Raw genomic sequence first — 19,268 nt, forward strand, 5'->3', positions numbered from 1 at the left:
TGAAGGTACCCATGCTGCAAGTGAACTAAGCCAGGTGACTTCTAGGACCAGAGGGAAATGACAAACTGGTGTGCATGCGGGCTAAGTCGCTTCAGTCGTTTCCTTTGCGATCCCATGGACTGCAGCCCGCCAGGCTGCTCTGTCCATGGGGAGTCTCCAGGCAAGAATACTGGAGTGGGTTGCCATGCCCTCCTCCAGGGCATCTTCCCTACCCAGGGATTGAACCCAGGTCTCCTGAAGTTCCTGAATTGCAGGTGGATTCTTTACCACTGAGCCACCAGGGAAGCCCTGACAAACTGACAGTTCTGCTCAATTCAAGTGGGGAGTCACCATCTTCATCATATAAGAACCAAGGTTTCTTGAGCATTTACTATGTGATAGGTTCTCTGCCAGATTCTCACGTGTTATTTTAAGATTTCCATTACAGCAACCCTGCTATTGTTATTCCAGTATTGTTATACAGATGAGTAAAAAGAGTCACGGAAATTAAACAATTTGCCCCCAAGTCACCAACAGTAGTTGTTGAAGCAGAGATTTGAATCCCAGGTTCGTCCTGAACCTGTGCCTTCAAAGGTTACGCCCTGTTGCTGCTCATAATAGAATAAATGTTTTGGTGTAAGGGAAAGGATGCTCCATGAGGAATGAGGAAGCAAGCCTTCCATTCGGGCTCTACCTCTGTGGGCAAGTCACCTCGCCTTGTTTTTCAGGTACATGAAACCCCTGAGACATATAGAATTATGTGCATGTTTCTAGGATGAGGAGCCATAGTTTTCATCAGCTGAATCTCAGTTAGATTCATATACCCTCTCTCCCCTGCAAAAAATAATATGTATGTGTCAGAGCTCTCTGAACTATCTTAAGTTTCTACGCTTTTCCATGCCAGTCTACTCTATATTCTCTTCTGACATTTTAGACAATGATGCAGTTACAGCTGCAGACTCCAGGACCTTTCTCTGGTTCAGGGGTGTGAAGGGCTCCTGGCTGCACAAGGAGGCCTTTCAAGAACACCCGCATGTCCAGATAGCAATCGCAGGAAAGACGACATTGGAATAAGATCATCAAATTCACCCTCCACCTCCTTGCAACACCTCAGCATTTTTACTTTAGCCTGTTGTATTCTTTACTTGCAATAAGACTGTACTGTTTATATAGAAGCCCCAGGAAAATGTTTCAGAATCCTTTTTTTTAACTCTACTACAAAAAGAATTCTAGTAGCAGAGCCTCCAGCAGGCCTGGGGTAAAGTGTCCATTCATCAGTGAGCATCTTCTATGTCCTGAGCAGGGAACCTGATAGGCCAGACCCTTGATTGCTTGGAGACTCAGAAGGACTCTGGCAGGGAAGTGTTAGAATGATGCATGGAGCACAAGAGAGCGAGGCCTGGGGAATCAGGAGGGGCCTTCTTGAGAAGTGGTGTTTGAACCAATCCCTAAGGACAAGAAGGAATGGATTAAGCAAGAGGTACAAATCAGAGGGGAGGAAGAGCATCCCAAGCAGAGGAAATAGCTAGTGAGTACGGCCTAAGACGATAAAGAACCTGTTGGAGGAACTTAAGGGCTGGGCAGGCTGGAGCACAGAAAGAGGGAAAGCAGGGTAGGCTCTCCCTGCACCTACGGATGAGGCTGCTAAGGAGGTAGGGCCTGTGTATTCAGTGCTTCCAGAGTCAAGAAACATGGATCCTAGTGCCAACTGTGACACTAATTGGCTGTGTGACATTAGTAAGGCAGGTAACATCTCTGAGCTTTCATTTCCTGAGCTTAAACATGAGAACTTTGAACCAGTTGGTTTCTAAAGTTCTCTCTGTTTCCACTCTCCAGTGACTTTGTGACATTGAAAAAAAGTGAAGTGATCTGTAAAAGAGAGAAAAACAGCTGCTGCTAGCCAGGAGCAGGGTAGCACTATCAATGAGGCCCTGGTGTTCTCCTGTTACACATAAACCACTTCATAGAATAATACCGTCCAACATGGCCATTCTGTGACTGTGATGGATAAGGACAAAAATAAGGCCACTCTGTGATCACATCTGAACACGAAAAAAAAATAATAATAATAACATTGTTTCCACTCCACAGTCACATTTGGACATGAAAAAAAAAAAAAAAAATGAACACTGTCCAAACCTCAGAAATGACCAAACATCTCCCTATCCTGGCTCAGATGACTGCTGCCTCTTTAGAGTGAGCTTCAGCTTCACTCTAGTCTTTCCCCCTTCTAGACAAAATTTACTAAGATACACAATCATAGAAGGACCCCTGCTTCCTGACAGCAAGCAAGCTCTGCTTCCTTAAACCCTTTCCCAAATCACCACACACAAGCCCTAACCCTGTTAAGTCCTTGCTAACAGTCTACATCTCTTCAGTGAGTAATGAACCCCCTTGTCCAACTGCAGGGGTGTTCCTCGAGCAGGGTGGGCCGCCATAGCAAGCAGCGCCTTTTACATTTTGGACCCTCGCTGCCTCTCCTTCCTCATCCTAGTTCCAGCCCCATCCTGGTGTTCCTTGGCCAAAGGGTGTTACATCAGCCTTTTCTAATTCTGATGTTCTCTAATCTCAGCCCAGGCACCCAGCTCTGGGCCTCAGGATATTAAGAAGTGGGGCCTTGAAGTCGGGGAGGAGAAGAGAGTGAGGAAGGAAAATTCAAGAGAACAACATCACCAGGGAATTTGCTCCCATCCAACAATGAGGGAGGGTCTTCCCTGGTGGTTCAGTGATAAAGAATCCACCTACCAGTGCAGGAGACCTGTGTTCAGGAAGGGAAGCGAAAGGGAAGGGAAGATCCCCTAGGGAAGGAGAAGGCAGCCCACTCTGGTATTCTTGCCTGGAGAATTCCACGGACAGAGGAGCCTGCTAAGCTACAATCCATGGGGTCACAAAAGAGTTGGACACGACTTAGCAACTAAACAGCAACAACAAGGATGAAGGAGCAGAATTAAGGCTGCCTCCAGAGTGGACGTTTCTTCCCTCGCTGGAAGCCCTGGGCTTTCTCTTTCAGGCCTGCAGCACCCCCACCCCTCCCCCACCAGATCGAGCTTGGGCTACACAGGAGGTAGTGGTACTTCTGTTTCCCAACCAAACCCACAGCAGTCATACCCTCCCTCAGAGTCATCTTCACAGGAAGATAGCTGGCTCCCAGAGAACTGACTCATCTGGCAGTGTTGATGGGGGCAGAAATTGCTGCTGGTGGTGATTCAGCTTCTCAGCTTGGACTTCCCATCCTTAGCTAAAGTGTTTTCACTGTGGGGAGAGTCCCACTGGACAACCCACTCTACTCTGTTCATACAAACAGATGGTAAACAAATACCACCCCTGACGCCTCCTGAGTCAGATGGCAACCAGGGGGAAGAAGTGACCTGTTTCTCTGGCCACAGGACAGACTGTTGGACTCATTTCTCTGAGAAGGCTAGTGGAGTCAGCTCCTTTTAACCTGCAGAAATCATTGCTCACACCAGGCACATAACTATTTCCAAAACTGTCAGCATACTGTCATGGCAAAAGTAGAGTTTTCTCCATGTTCCATGTAATCCAGGGGTCAACAGACTTTCTCTGTAAAGAACCAAACAGTTAACATTTCAGGCTTTGTGGACCAAATAGTCTCTGGATGGACCAAACCATCACTACTCAGATCTGCCCTTTTAGCCCCAAAGCAACCACAGATAATATGCAAGTGTATATGCATGCCTGTATTTCAAGAAAACTATCTATAAAAACACTGGCTTGGTGTGCTGACCCTTGGTCTACTGTAATCGACACATGAGCACTGTTGAATAAGAGCAGGAATAATAACCTTACCTGTAACTTGTAAAAGAGCTTTATTTTTCATCAGAAAGATTTTTTAAAAAGTTAAAAACTTCCAAAAGACAAAGGAAAGAAAAAGAGAGAGAGAAGAGAACAAAAATAAGAGAATAGAATTTTATTTCAAAAAAGGAATGAGGACCTTTTTTGAGATGGGGAGCTCTTTGTAAAGCCTCTGGTGGCTGCCTCTTACCCTGACCAGCTCTTCAGGAGCCCCTCACTGGCTCAGGGGCCAGCAGAGAGCACTAGAGGATACTGGATGGCCAGGGATTCGGAGTGTTCAGGACTGTTACAGTTCCTGGGGAAGAGAGGCCTTTCTGAGCCCCTGGAAGGACTCTGAGAGAGAGCAGAAGAGACCAATGATGCTAAACAGGGACTGTTTGTGAAGGTGACTTCTAATGGCCCAGTGTGAACAGGGTCCTCCGCCTTCCTGGGCTTCTGGGGTTAATGTACTGGCTGTGAGGAGTATGTACCTCAAATTTTGCAAATCTTAAAATGGTTAATAATGAAAGATTTAGGTTTAAAAATAGAGCTCCCAAGATTCTGCAGGGAAAGGTAGAGGAGAATGGAAACCAGATAGAATGGAAACCCCTCCATTTCTTGGGAGAAAGGGCAAGAAGTGGCCATTCTGTGGTAAATGGCCATTTTCTCTAGTTCACAGAACATGTGTACTGCTTATGGATGCATTTCAGAAAGTTACCCTAGCAAGAGAGCAATGATTTCTGAATTATGTTTCCTGGAATACTAGTGTCTTAAAATGTTAGCAATTATTGCATGAGAAAAATTTCAAGAAAACTGAAGAATGAATTAACAGGAAACTGTTGTTGTTCCTGTGCATTTTGGTTTTCCTAGGTTATGCTGGTGGGGATGGACAGGAGTTGGGGGAAGTGATTATAGTATTGTGGGGGGAAAGTTTCATTCTGAAAATCATATTTTAGGAAACAGATTTTTCAGGGCAAAGAATAGACTATTCACTTGAGCTTATGCAGTGTTTCTCAAATTTAAGTGTACAATAGATTCACGAAGAGGGCCTGTTAAAACACAGGTTGCTGGGTCCCACCCACAGAATTTCTAATTCAGTAGATTGGGGTGGGACCAGGAACTTGCATTTCTAACAAGTTCCCAGGTGATGCTGCTGCTGCTGCTGATCCAAGGACCTCACATTGCCCTGCACCCAGCCTGATAGATATGAAGCTCTTTATACAGTCACAGTTCTGCCTAAGGGGTACCACATTACAGAGAATCAACTGAATGGGTTTCCACCATGTGGGAGGATGTGTCGCATATTCCAGCTTCAAAGTCAGGCTTATAGGAACATAGATGTGATTTATTTGGGGAAAGTTTATCACTTTGAGACAGGCTTTCTCCAGAAGAGCAGCAGGTGTCATTAACAGTGGAGCATCTTCTCACAGGGGCAATGGAAGGTGGCATGTTGTAGGATTTGTTTTTTTTAAATAATGGCTCATGAGTCTTCTGTACAGAGTTAGAGAGGCCAGTTATTCAGTCCTTAAAATTTTCCTGGCATTTCCTGACAGGGAGACATGGTCCTTAAAAAATAGGAACAAAATCCAAAATGAACTTAACAGGATGCAATAGTTCTTCAATAATAACATAATATTCAGTTTTAATGGTTGCACTGTGATATATTTGGGGATTTAAAACATACAAATGTAAGTTTGGATAGGACTGTTCAATCAAATGTGTATTAGAAAAATGAGGAGGACCTAAATGACAGAATGTGGATGTGAGTCAGCTAGAGTGTGGAGTTATGGGCAAAAGGCAGCAAACGCATCCTGAGATCTGTCATGGGAGGACTGGGATGTGGTACACCCCAACCTGAGGTCAGTCTCAACCATGGCACCAAGTTTTGTTAGCATACTCTAAAAAATGACATAAAAGAGTTAGAGAAAGTCCATGGGATATGAGTGTACTATCTCTTTAGAAAATATTTGAGATAACCCTTAACAGAAACATTTGAAAGAAATTTGGGTTGCTAAGCCTGGAAAAAAATGAAGCCACTCTATTCTACCTTTAAATGATTGAGTTTTCTACCTCTGGTCTTTCATTGCAGTGGTAAAATAAGCAAGAGGAAACAGCCCTAATTTTTTAAATGTATGTAACTTTCATTAACTTTGAGGAGAACATCTTCTTGAAAGCAGGATGATAGAATACTGAAGGTATGTCATTTTTGGCCTTGCAAATAAATGTGCAAGAAGCTAAAAGCAGTTATCCATTTCAAGTTTCTTTAGAATTTCTTAAGCTCTTGCATGAGTCCTGCACAGTCCTAGAGCAAACTTGAAGGAAAGGATTGCCATTTACTGCAACAGTCCAAATGCCCATCAGTGGGAAAGTGCATAAGTGTGATATATTCACACAGTGGACTATTATACGGCAGTCAAATGATGAACCGTAGTAAAACATAGTCATATAGGCAAATCTTATTGATATAATATTAAGCCAAAAAAGTAAGTCTCAGAAGATTACAGCATGATACACTTGTATAAAGTTCAAAACTAAAAACAATTTTAATACTTTTTAGGAATACAGATGGACACAATATCACTATATAAAAGGAAAGCAAGAGGTGACCACAATATAAAAGACTGGCAATACCAAGGGTGGGCAAGGGTATGGATCAGTGGAAATTTTCATATGCTGCTGATGGGAAGATAAACTGGTTACAACCATTTTAAAAACTTTTTGCATTACCTACTGGAGCTAAACATACACAAACTCTATGACCCCACATTTGTACTTCTAGGTATATACTCAACATATTTCACCAAAAGGCATATTCAATAATATTCACAGCAGCACTATTCATTAAAACTCCAAACAGTTCATCAACAGGTGGATAATGTATTATATAATCATATAAAATTCTATATAACAGTGAGAAAAACAAACTGTGGTTACATATAACAATGCAGATGAATCTTGCAAAAACAATGTTGGACAAAAGGCAGACACAAAAAAGTATATATTGTATAATTCCATTTATACAGAGTTCAAAAATATGGAACACTGGTTTGTAATCTTAAGAGGTCAGGCTGTTGGTTGTGAAGTGTGAAAGTGTTAGTCACTCAGTTGTGTCCAATCCTTTGTAACCCCATGAACTTGTAGCCCACCAGGCTCCTTTGTCCATGGAATTCTCCAGGCAAGAATACCAGAGTGGGTAGCTATGCCCTTCTCTGGGGTCAGGTTGCTGATTACCTTGGGTGAAGGGTAATGACTGGGAGGAATCATGAGTGAGACTTCAGGGATTCTGGTTCTTTTCTGGATCTGAATGCTGCCTACATGGATATGTTTACATTGTGCCAGTTTTCTTATGATTTGTACATATCTAATGTCTTAGATATAAATTAAAAGTTTATTTTGAGAGAGATAGAGATAGAAGTGAGATGAAGTAAAAATGAGAGTTAAAAATAAGAAAAAAAAAAGTATGGAGGATATGAAGAAGTAAAAGTATCCATAGGCATATTTTCAAAATGTATTTCAGAGTATATATACTGAGTGTGTGCATGCTTAGTCACTCCATCATGTCTGACTCTGCGTGACCCTATGGACTGTAGTGCACCAGGCTCCTCTGTCCGTGGGAATTCTCCAGGCAAGAATACTTGAGTGGATTGCCATGTCCTCCTCCAGGGGATCTTCCCAACCCAGGAGTTGAAACAGGTCTCCTGAACTGCAGGCGGATTCTTTACCAGCTGAGCTACCCAGGAAGCCCATATATACTAAAACTAGATGGTAAAATCTTAGTAAAATCTCTTTTTTGCAATGTTTTTCATTCCTGGTAAATGTTTTTGTTTTGTATTGCCATCCTTTTAAGTAAAAATTTACAATACTGCCTTCCTCTGATTTAAAAGTAATACTTTTTTTTTTCAAAAACAAAAACAACCGAGGAAAAATACAAATCTCATCACTGAGATCTAATCACTCACCATTTTGATGTGCATCTTCCCAGGCTTTATTATGATTTTAAAAGTCTTTAGGCAGGTGTTCTGGGGGGTAAGGGTGGGGAGGAAAGCAAAGAAATGATGAATGCATGGTTTAGGGTGATGGTTTCTTTGGTGGGAGGGAGGCAGAACAGTATACAAGAGGGGAACATAGGTTTCTACTGATGTTCTTTGTTTTGGATGATAGATTTTATTCATTATTAAAAGTAACTCAGAAGTAAAGAAATAAAAGTGGGTCAATAAAGAAATAAAAGAAATTGGTCAGAAGGTACAATCTTCCAGTTATAAATAAGTCATGGGAATGTAATGTACAACATGGGGACTATAGTTAATTATACTGTATTGTATATTTGAAAGTTGCTAATGAAGTAGATCTTAACAGTTTCATTACAAGGAAAAAAAAGCTTGTGACTATAAATGGTGATGATGTTAATGAAACTTATTGTGTGATCATTCCACAATATATACAAATGCCAAATGAATCATTATGTTACACATCTGGAACTAATATAATGTTATGTGTTAATTATGTCTCAATAAAAAAAAGAAATAATAGGATCTTCCCTGGTAGTACAGTGGTTAAGACACTGTGCTTCCACTGCAGAGGGTGCAGGTTCAATCCCTGCTACAAGAATTAAGATTCCACATGCGTGGCCAAAAAAAAAAAAAAAAATTGGTTGGAAGAAAGAAAGAAAATATCTCTAGAAGATACTACAGAATCAGTGAACAGTAAAGCAAATTTAAATGGTAAAAGAACTCAGCAAGATATCTGATATATAATTGATATATGAAACACAATAGCTTTCACAGACACAAACAATGATCAGCTTAAGGACATAATTGTAAAGGAAGATCCTTTATAATAACAAAGGGGATTAAATACTTAGGAATAAACTTGACAAAAATGTGCAAAACCTAAATGATGAAACACTCGAAAATTAGACCTGAACAAAAGGTAAGGCATTTCTGTTCTTAGATAGGACAATTCATCATCATAAAGGTGAAACACAATCCCAGTAAAAATAGTTACAAGCTATTTGTGGAACTGACAAGTTGATGCTAAAGTTCTTAAGGAAAAACATGCAGTAATAGCTGGAACACACTAAGAAATACAAGCCACAAAGGTGGACCAGTCTACCAGGTATCAAACTGTACTAGGTGAAACTATACTATACGTTCCCATAATGAAAATAATGTACTACTCCTTGGAAGGAAAGTAATGACCAACCTAGATAGCATATTCAAAAGCAGAGACATTACTTTGCCAACAAAGGTCCGTCTAGTCAAGGCTATGGTTTTTCCAGTGGTCATGTATGGATGTGAGAGTTGGACTGTGAAGAAAGCTGAATGCCGAAGACTTGATGCTTTTGAACTGTGGTGTTGGAGAAGACTCTTGAGAGTCCCTTGGACTGCAAGGAGATCCAACCAGTCCATTCTAAAGGAGATCAGCTCTGGGATTTCTTTGGAAGGAATGATGCTAAAGCTGAAACTCCAGTACTTTGGCCACCTCATGCGAAGAGTTGACTCATGGGAAAAGACTGATGCTGGGAGGGATTGGGGGCAGGAGGAGAAGGGGACAACAGAGCATGAAATGGCTGGATGGCATCACCGACTCGATGGACATGAGTCTGAGTGAACTCCAGGAGTTGGTGATGGGCAGGGAGGCCTGGCATGCTGCAATTCATGGGGTCGCAAAGAGTCGGACACGACTGAGGGACTGAACTGAACTGAACCTAACTGCCAAAATAGACCTATAGACCAGTAGAATAGAATAGAAAGACCTGAAGTATATCTGAATAAATATGGAGATAATAAATGTGGTATTTTAAATCATGGAAGCAAAGATGGGCTTTCTAATAACTATTGCTGGCACAAGGAGGCAGCCACTTGGAAAAAAGATAAAATTCAAACTTTAGGGCTTCCCTGATGGCTCAGAGGTTAAGAACCTGCCTGCCGGTGCAGGAGGCACTGGTTCAATCCCTGGTCCAGGAAGATCCTACAGGCCACAGAACAACTAATCCCATGCACCACAATTATAGAGCCTGTGCTCTAGAGCCCTGGAGCCACAACTACCGAGCCCGTGCACGCTACAGCCAGTGCTCCACAACAGGAGAGGCCGCTGCAAGGAGAAGCCCCCGCATTGCAGCTGGAGAGTGGCTCCAGTTTAACACAACTAGAGGAAAGCCTGTGCAGCAATGACAACACAGTGCAGCCAAAAATAAACAAATAAATAAAAGATGGACAAGGATACAGCAGGGGAAAAAAAAAGATCCATACCTTACACCGTATACTAAAATAAACTCCACACTCTTTAGGAAACTAAATGTAAAAAAGAAATTGATTGAAAATAATTTAATAAACTAGAAAAAATATGGTGAATTTCTCTATAAACTCAATGTAAGGAAAAGCTTTCTAACATTGACTCAAAATCCAATGGCAGTAAAAGATATAATTCATAAATTTGGCTACATGAAAGTGTTTTTTTAAATTGCATGGTAGGGTAAAATCAAAAAAGAGCTGCCAAATTAGAAAACATTTGCAACATATATCACAGATACAGGGCTAATCTGTAATATATAAAGAACTCTTAAAATTTGAGAAGAAAGGACCAAAACTCTGATGAAAAAATGGGAAAGATATAAGAACAGAAAAAAAAAATCAAAATAATAAAGAAATAAAAAAGGACTAAGGGCCAATGATGAGGCTGTGTCACCAACCATGGATTAATCCAATTTTGTGCACCTGAGGTCCAATTAAAACTATGAGAATTCCCACAATAGATTTCAGACTGTAACTGAAAGTAAGTTTAATCTTTCAAAGACCTAAAATAATACTAAGACATATTAGGGTACACTGACAAATCAGAAAAAAGAAAGAAAGAAAGAAAATTACTTCCTTTTCATTACTAAACCTTACAATGAGTTTTTTCAGTGAGTTCTGAGTTCAAGTTCCTATGCGTGATAAAACTGGCCACCACAATCCAAACATCAGTGAGTCAGAAGGCTTCAGTATAAACTAGATAAACTTCCCAGGTCCCGTCTACCTCTAAAATTCTGTAGTTTATTTTAAACTAATGTCCTGGTGTCCCAGTCTGTTTAAATCTACTCACTCAGTGAGGAAATAATGACTTTCCCAGGCCCCTTCTTCCTACTTACACAGGGAGTTTCACCTGGGGACACTTATTGCCTGCAGCAAAACACCAGATTCATGCATTTGTTTGTGTGTTTATATTCCCATCACCGTTTATAAAAATGAAAGATTTAACATGGTGAGGAAATTGGAGTGAAACAAGAGCAGTAAGAAATAAGAAAAAGTAATACCACAAATAATATTAGAACACAAAAATGCACGCTTCTAGTTTCTATCTGAAGTAAGAAAAAATGTAAACCTTTCTTCAAATGTGGCAAAAAAAAAATTAAGAGAAAAAATGAAAATAGAAGATAAATACCATCAATATTCCCAAGCAGATTTTAGACACTGACAGGAAAATGGAATTATCAGAAGCAGGATACTTTTTTAAGCATCTAACATGTGTTTCGTTTCCTTTTTTCTGTAACATTATTCCACTCCTTCAAAGTCTTCAGTATCTCAGATGTGGTAGGTCGTTTCTTGGGGTCCACTGAGAGTAATTTCTCCAAGATCTTTTTCTTGGTCATCAAATACGTCTAAGTTGCCACTCCTTAGATTGTCAAATAACTTCGCTGTTTCTAAATAAGTGGGACATATATGAAGAAGTTCTGTAAGAATCAGCCCCAAAGCATAGATGTCCACTTCATTTCCATAGTCTTTCACGGAAGAAAGCTGTTCTGGGCTCATGTATCTTAAAGTTTCCTTTTTACTTGTCCACATTTCATCATTTTTCAGTCCAAAGTCTCCAATCTTGATTTGGTTCATAGCTACTAAAAATATGTTACTTGGCTTAAGGTCTCTATGAATTAACTGTTCTGAATGTATATAATGTACTCCTGTTGTTATTTGTTGAAAGAACTCCAAAGCCAAATGTTTGTCTGGTTCCTTGCCTCTTCTTTTGTCAATCCATTGCTCCAATGTACCTTTATCACAATATTCCATTTGGATGAAAAGGCACCTAGTCTTTGATCTTGAAGAATTTAAGCTTTCCTCAGGATCATAATCAAGCCCATCCCAACAACTGTGGTAGTGAACGAAACATTCTTACATTTGATTTTCCCATGGATCATCTTCTTATTGTGAAAATACCAAAAGAATCCCTCAAATTTTCTTTTTAATACCAATCAGTGAATCAATTAATTAATGAATATTTATTAAATGCCTAATGTTTCTAGGCAAAAATAGTATCAGATCTATCTCTGTCTTAAATAGCTAACAATCTAGTTGGATAATATGGTGACCATGAAAAGATAAGTAAAAAAGATAAGTATAATCACTTCTGAAAGCAATTTGGTATCATCTAGCAAACTTATGGCAACCCCACTCCAGTACTCTTGCCTGGAAAATCCCATGGACTGAGGAGCCTGGTAGGCTGCAGTCCATGGGGTCACTAGGAGTCAGACATGACTGAGCAACTTCACTTTCACTTTTCACTTTCGTGCATTGGAGAAGGAAATGGCAACCCACTCCAGTGTTCTTGCCTGGAGAATCCCAGGGATGGGGGAGCCTGGTGGGCTGCCGTCTCTGGGGTCGCACAGAGTCGGACACAACTAAAGTGACTTAACAGCTTAGCAGCAGTGTCTATCTTAGCTAGAATGAGGCCACAAATTTGGCTTGCAGCTTCCTTGCAGCTTGCAGTTGGAGCAGAGAGGGAAACAGCAGATAAAAGATTCATAATGTCTATAAAGTAATTTGGGCAGTTTTGCCAAAGACCAGGATTCCATTTACTTAGAGATGTGTCCGAGTGGTATGCTTCAGTAGATTCTAGTGCTTCACAAGAGCCCGTGGTTAAATATCCAGGATTTATGCAAGTTGTTTGTTAAGCCATTGGTAGCTTGAATTCAGCCATGGTGGGAATGTTCAGTAAACACTACAAATCAGGGCATTTGGGGGTTTGTTTTTGTTTTTCACTTGGCCTTCAAAGAGCTGGTTTGCCAGCACACCACTGCATGTTCCCATGGTCTTGTAGGGGGACAGTTTTGAGGCCAGAAGAACTGCAAGTAGGAGAGAGAAGGGCTGGGTGTGCAAGTTTATTGAGTTCAGCAGAAATATTCCCTTAGGAGGAGAGAGAAGGCATATATGCTCAAAACCAGAAAATGACTCTAATATGTGTCAGTGCTCACCTCTCCACCTCAATCCTTCCTTTCCCCGGTATTATCTTTTGGAATTTCATAGCTGGGGTTACAAAAAATGCTAGGTCCAGGGAGAGGCAGACATACCTCCTCATTCAAAAATGCATCCAGAGAGAATGGGAAAGGCTCAGGTGAAGGGTTTTATGCTTTCACCTACATCAGCACTTCCCCAGCCTGTACTTCACAGCATTGTAACAAGTGTCCTGAAGGGAGAAACGTGTCCCAGGCTGAAATAAATCTGGAAATGAGTGGGTTAAAGTGAAGCAGCTTTCTTTACTGCAAGACTTATCAGAGCTTTGGGGAGGTGAATGTGCCCTTGTGGCATAAAGTACACAACCTTATTTTACCCGCAGAATACTTTGTGGTGGCAGATCATCTTGGGGAACGAAGCTGAAAAATGCCACCCTGGGTTGTCAGGGTTCCCTGAGATTTTGAAAGGCAATACTGAGACATTACTCAACAGAAACAGTTCTTTCACATAGGACTTGAGGCTCTGGCATTTTCTCTATAGAAACATGACTTGCATGTCTTTACTTTTCACCTGAAACATTTCACTAAGTCTGAGGGTGTCCACACATCTATCAGCAGAGCTTTCTTAAAGGAAACATTTCAGAACAAGGAATTTCGTAACTTGTGTCTCACACCCCCAGGAACTCATTCAGTTCTGCCATGGAACAGAACAGGCAAAATCAAAGCCCAAAGCCAGTGTCCACTTATTTTCAACTCACGAGATTCTCAACCAGAGAAATGAGCATTTCTTGTCATTTTTTAACTTGGAATTTTCACCCCCCTCAACTCTCATTCTATTTTTTCTTCTTCTGTCTCTTTTTGCAATAGTTTTGTAAACTTCTAAGACAGTGTATCATGCCCTGGGCCCTCCACACACATAGTCATTCAGTCATTCACGGAACCCCTCCAGGTCCCAGACCCTGCATCAAGGAGCTCATAGTACAACATTAATGAATGTCCATTTCCTCTCCTATTCATCTTCTTTATTTGCTTTGTCTGAGCTCTCTGCCCCACTTTGCTTGGCACCCCATGCTGCTCCTCCCCACTCCAGTCCATCCTTCCTTTCTTGTCCCTTCCCTGGTAGTTTTTTCCAATGACTAACAGGAACCCAACTCAGCTGGTTTTTTATCACGCTCCTGTCCTTGCATTTTCCGACTCAATTAAGCCATTACCAGAGCTAAATGAGGCATGGACTCTTCAAAAGTCACACCTGTCGTCAGGGAGATGGAGGGTAAGAACCTGTGCAGCTGGTGGGCAGTGGCGAGCAGGGCTGGAGAAAGGCAGCCGAGTGTGACCCAGCAGTCTGTGCTCCCGCGGTGCTGAAAGAGGGCCCTCATGGTAAAACAAGGTGTCCCCTGCTCTCATATAGAAAGAGTGAAGTCTGACACAGAACTGAGATCAGTCACATCGGTGATCACAGATAAGAGGTCTCTAATTCTTTGGCAAATGTGTATCAGGTGCTTATAATAACCCACATTGTGGATGTGTCCTCAGCAAGAGGTAAAAAGTCTGTAACCAGAACCAGCTCCATGGGGTTTTGTGATTATCAGTTGAACTTTCTCAGGTTTTTCCTTCCTGTTCACCCCCATTAAAACATACACGTTTCATCTTTCTGCAGTGGTGGCTTCACAGCTTACTGTTAGTATTCTTCAAAATCAGAATGACGAAAGAGGGCAAAGATTACAGTACAATAAACCAGAGACAAATCCGTGTACTTGCCCTAGGAAGAAAAATGATAAGTGATCTCTATTGGAAATCTATTTGGGTTCCATAATCACCTTTTTTCTAGGCAACCTAGAATTCTTATTTCTGCAGGCTGGGAGTTGAGAAATTGTAGTTTCTGAGCTTGTTGTGCTTCTCATTTACTAAGTAATTTTATGTTCAGAAGGTCTGTGCCTCTGTTTTCTCTCATTGAAATGTGGACAAAACCATTCTCCTCTAGAGTACAGAATTTCTCAAAATGTTAAAGCCATTTAAAAGAGCCAAGATTTCTTTTATGAAAATTGAAGTGTTTCTGGGTTGACCCCCTAACCTCGCCTCACTGTCCTGTGTTAATTGTCCTTGACTCTGGAATTTGGATGAGCCATCCAACTTTTTGGACAAATGCCAAGTTCAACAGGTATTTTGGGGGCACCCATTCAGTACCAGGTTCCTGGTTCCATGCTGGGGATGCAACTGTGATCCTGAAGCCCCTTCCCTTGGGAACTTTCAGTCTTGTGGGTTAACCCCTTCCCTGTTCCATCCTAGAATTGCCCAACCAGTCCCTAGTTTTAACTGGTTATGCTTCATTTATTCATTCAGCAAATATCTGTGGAGCATCTACTAAGTTCTAGGCACTGTGCTTGGTGCCAGTTTACAATGGGGAAAAGAGACAGGCCCCACCCCCTTGAAGCTTCCAGCCCCTACTGTGAATTAATTTTGTCTCAAGGCAGTCACCAGAAAGAATGTCACGCCTCCCTGTGTACTTTCTCAATGCTTAATTCATTCTTCTTCTTAGCATTTGTATCACTGTAATTATAATACACCATCCTGTCTCCTTTTAAACCTTGAGCGCCTTGACGACAACAATCTCAACTTTCTTTCCTTAATACCTTGCACTCCCTCAGTTCAGTTCAGTCGCTCAGTCGTGTCCGACTCTTTGCGACCCCATGAATTGCAGCACGCCAGGCCTCCCTGTCCATCACCAACTCCCGGAGTCCACTCAAACTCACATCCATCGAGTCGGTGATGCCATTCAGCCATCTCATCCTCTGTCATCCCCTTCTCCTCCTGCCCCGAATCCCTCCCAACATCAGGGTCCTTTCCATTGAGTCAACTCTTCCCATGAGGTGGCCAAAGTATTGGAGTTTCAGCTTTAGCATCAGTCCCTCCAGTGAACACCCAGGACTGATCTCCTTTAGGATGGACTGGTTAGCAAATAGAGGAGCTCAATCAATGTTTTTTGAGTGAATAAGTAATTGCATGAATTTAGAAGCTCATGAACTTGTGGAACCATAGACCAGTCTGCTCTGACCTCCCATCCCAAGTCTCTTGGATGAGGAGCTCAATAATCAATCAATCACCTGTCAGTACTGAAACACTCACGACTTCAAGGACCTTCTAAATTAAAACCAGCTAGTCTGAGTCATTTCTTCTTCTTCTGTCTGCCATTGAGATAAAGAAGAAATACTAGCTTCAGCTTGTGTTTGAGATACTTTTTGCAGGAGGTAAACATGATTATATACGATTTAGGTGAAATGAACTTATAGTGAGGAGAACAAATGAGTTTATTTGTGACTCTTGGATAAGACACTGTTAATATCGTGCATGTGCTGCTTAATCACTCAGTTGTGTCCAACTCTTTGCAACTCTGTGGGCTGTAGCCCACCAGGTTCCTCGTCCATGGGATTTTCCAGGCCAGAATACTGGAGTGGGTTGCCATTTCCTCCTCCAGGGGATCTTCCCAACCCAGGGATCAAACTGGGCTCTCCTGCATCTCCTGCATTGGCAGGCAGATTCTTTTACTACTGAACCACCAAGAGAAACCAACTGTTAACATAGCTGCCTATATATATATATATATATATACATACATACATATATATATACATAACATATATATATGTATATATATATACATAACATAGCTTAACCAGCTAGAAGCTTTCTTTCTCTGTCATGTAAAAATTCAGGAACAGCCTGAGATTCTGCTTCATGAAATCCTCAGGTCATGGCACCATCATTCCCTGGGATATGGTTCATGGTTCAAGATAGGCTCCAGCTGTCACATCCACCTCCATGCAGCAGAACAGAGGAAGGGCGAAATGAAATAACAAAGAACAAACACCAACTCTTTCTTAAGCATAGTTTCCAACTCTTTCTTAAGCATAGGGGGAGATGAAATAACAAAGAACAAACACCAACTCTTTCTTAAGCATAGTTTCGTAGTTTTCTTAAGCATAGTTAGCTGCCATAGGGTACTTCAGCTTACGTCCCATTGGCTAAAGCGTGGTCATATGGCCACACATAATTATAATGTAGTTATATGACCACACATAATTATGGAGAAAGTAGTCTTTATTCTGAACAACCTTATCCAGGTAAAAACTATTTTACTGTGCCATAAAAGGAGTATAATATATGAGGGATACAATTCAAAGTCCCTACCATAGATCCTACAACCGAAATGTTAGTGATTATTCAGAACTTTTGCATTCGAATTATTACAAGCTAAAGTCACAATGATGAACCCAATAGTTAATCCTCTGTGCTAGGATCACACTTGATACTTCTGTGATTGTCAATATGTAGGGGTTAGGAGGAATGAGGTGGAAATAAAAGAAAACTTTTGCAACAAAGAAGTTGGGGGTGGTGGGGCAATGGTAGTCTAGCTAAAGCAGTCAAGAAGGAAAAACGGAGTGGAAAGAGATGGTAGAGTCAATGGAACAATATATTTGGATGTGGGAGGTAAGGGGGAAGAAGGGTATAAAATGATTCTCAGCTTTGAAACAATTAGACCCCGGTAATTAGACTAAAAAGGGTAGTTTGGAAACCACATTAGACTCGTGGAATTAACTGCTGTAAATTGACCCAAAATCTCTACTTTATCTATTACTTGCCATAAATTTTCTGTTGAATGTACTAATGAAGTTAATAAACTTCTCCAGGTAGTTAATCTTTCACAGGAAAAATCTAACAGGTCTCAGAGACTTCCCCTAGCAAGTTATAATGTCCCCTTTCCTCATAAAGTACACCACACAGGATTTCTTAAAATTCTGAGTTCTTGAGTCATTCTTAATTCAAGCACCAGAATTTCTCACATGAGTAATCCATTTCCCCATCTAGAAAGTGGAATTGGTATTGCCCTCTTCACCATTGTGAGGTTCAAAATACTTTGGATGTTTAAAGGACCTGACATGATGCTAGTTTCTATCTTTTTCCAAAGTACTTTCCTGTATATGCATTCAATCAACAAACATTTATTCAGCAATTCCTATTTCAGACGTTGTGCTAAGTGCTGGTGAGCAAAGTTGAATGTAATCACTGGAAACAAAGTTACTATTGTGTGTGTGTGTGTGTGTGTGTGTGTGTGTAGTTTACTTCTGAATGTTGAAGTAGATTCTGCCCACTGGTTGAGGAGCTCCTGAGGGTAGAGAACATCCTTGTGTGCGGCACCTTTATATTTCCAGTCCTTAGCACATGTACTTATTAAATGTATGAATGAATATATGACCAAGGACAAGAAATGAAGCCAAAAGTCTGAGAGCAGGACTGGAGACATAGAACTAGGATGGTCATGGATGTTCAGACGTTATTGGAGACAATTCTGTGAATGTTGAGTATCTGCTGGGGTGCTCCTTCCAATGGGCGCTCAGCACCCTCTGCTAGAGTGACTACTGGAGAAGGAGGTGGGCTCCTAAGGGGCTGGGGCTGTATATGACCATGGTTAAGAGCTTGGAGTCTGAAATCAGACATTTATGCATCTAATTATAATAAAGTATGATCAGTCTTCCAAGACTGGAACTCCAAGATACAAGATATAAAAAACTGTAACAGGTGGACCTACCTAATCTGAGAGACCCTGAAGAGTCCTCTGAGTTGCTTACTGCACAACTGAGGGGTTAGTGTGGCTAGAAATCCAACCTGTGCTCCACTCCCAAGCTGGACACACATCTTGGTACAAGGCTGTGTCTGGCCCACAGGAGTTCAGTTATGGGTGTCTGAAAGCTGAAAGACAAAGAGATGTTTTCCAGGCAAAGTTTAGGCCAGAGGGATCATGGTAGGGGAATGGCATATGTGAGGTCTAAGGATTTTTAAAAAGGCCTGTACTTGAGGATATAATGGAAGTTCAGTGAGGCTGCAGTGTGGAGTTCAAAGCGAAGACTAGCAAGAGACTGGAAAGGTATTCATTACAGCTGGTGTTTCCTGTGAGTTTACTAGTTACACTGTGCTAATGGCTCTCCATGCATTATTTTATTGAGTTCAGAGGTTAAGTAACTTTTCCAAAGTCAAATGGTTGGAACTATGATTCAAAGCCAGGTTTAACTCCAGAGCCTGTGCTCCAAACCACTTGTTCCATGGCATCCAAAGACTTGCAAAGGTGGATTGCAAAGGGACAAAACCAGAGACAGGAAGACCAGTTAGGAAATAATTGCACAAATCCAGATAAGAAATGCTGGTGGACTTAAGATGGCCTTGGGAATGGGAAACAGCAGGTGCATTCCAATGACATTTAGGAAGTAGAGTCTATAGAACATGGTAACTATTTGAATGT

The 19,268-nt window shown here is 41.3% G+C and overlaps 1 pseudogene; it reads right to left on the bottom strand.

Annotated features, from left to right (window-relative positions):
* Positions 1-11,269: 11,269 nt before the first annotated feature.
* On the bottom strand, positions 11,270-14,352 carry LOC102277292 (interferon-induced, double-stranded RNA-activated protein kinase pseudogene; annotated as a pseudogene).
* Positions 14,353-19,268: the final 4,916 nt, after the last annotated feature.

This window comes from Bos mutus, chromosome 1, assembly GCF_027580195.1.
Source record: "Bos mutus isolate GX-2022 chromosome 1, NWIPB_WYAK_1.1, whole genome shotgun sequence".
NCBI classification, from domain to species: Eukaryota; Metazoa; Chordata; class Mammalia; order Artiodactyla; family Bovidae; genus Bos; species Bos mutus.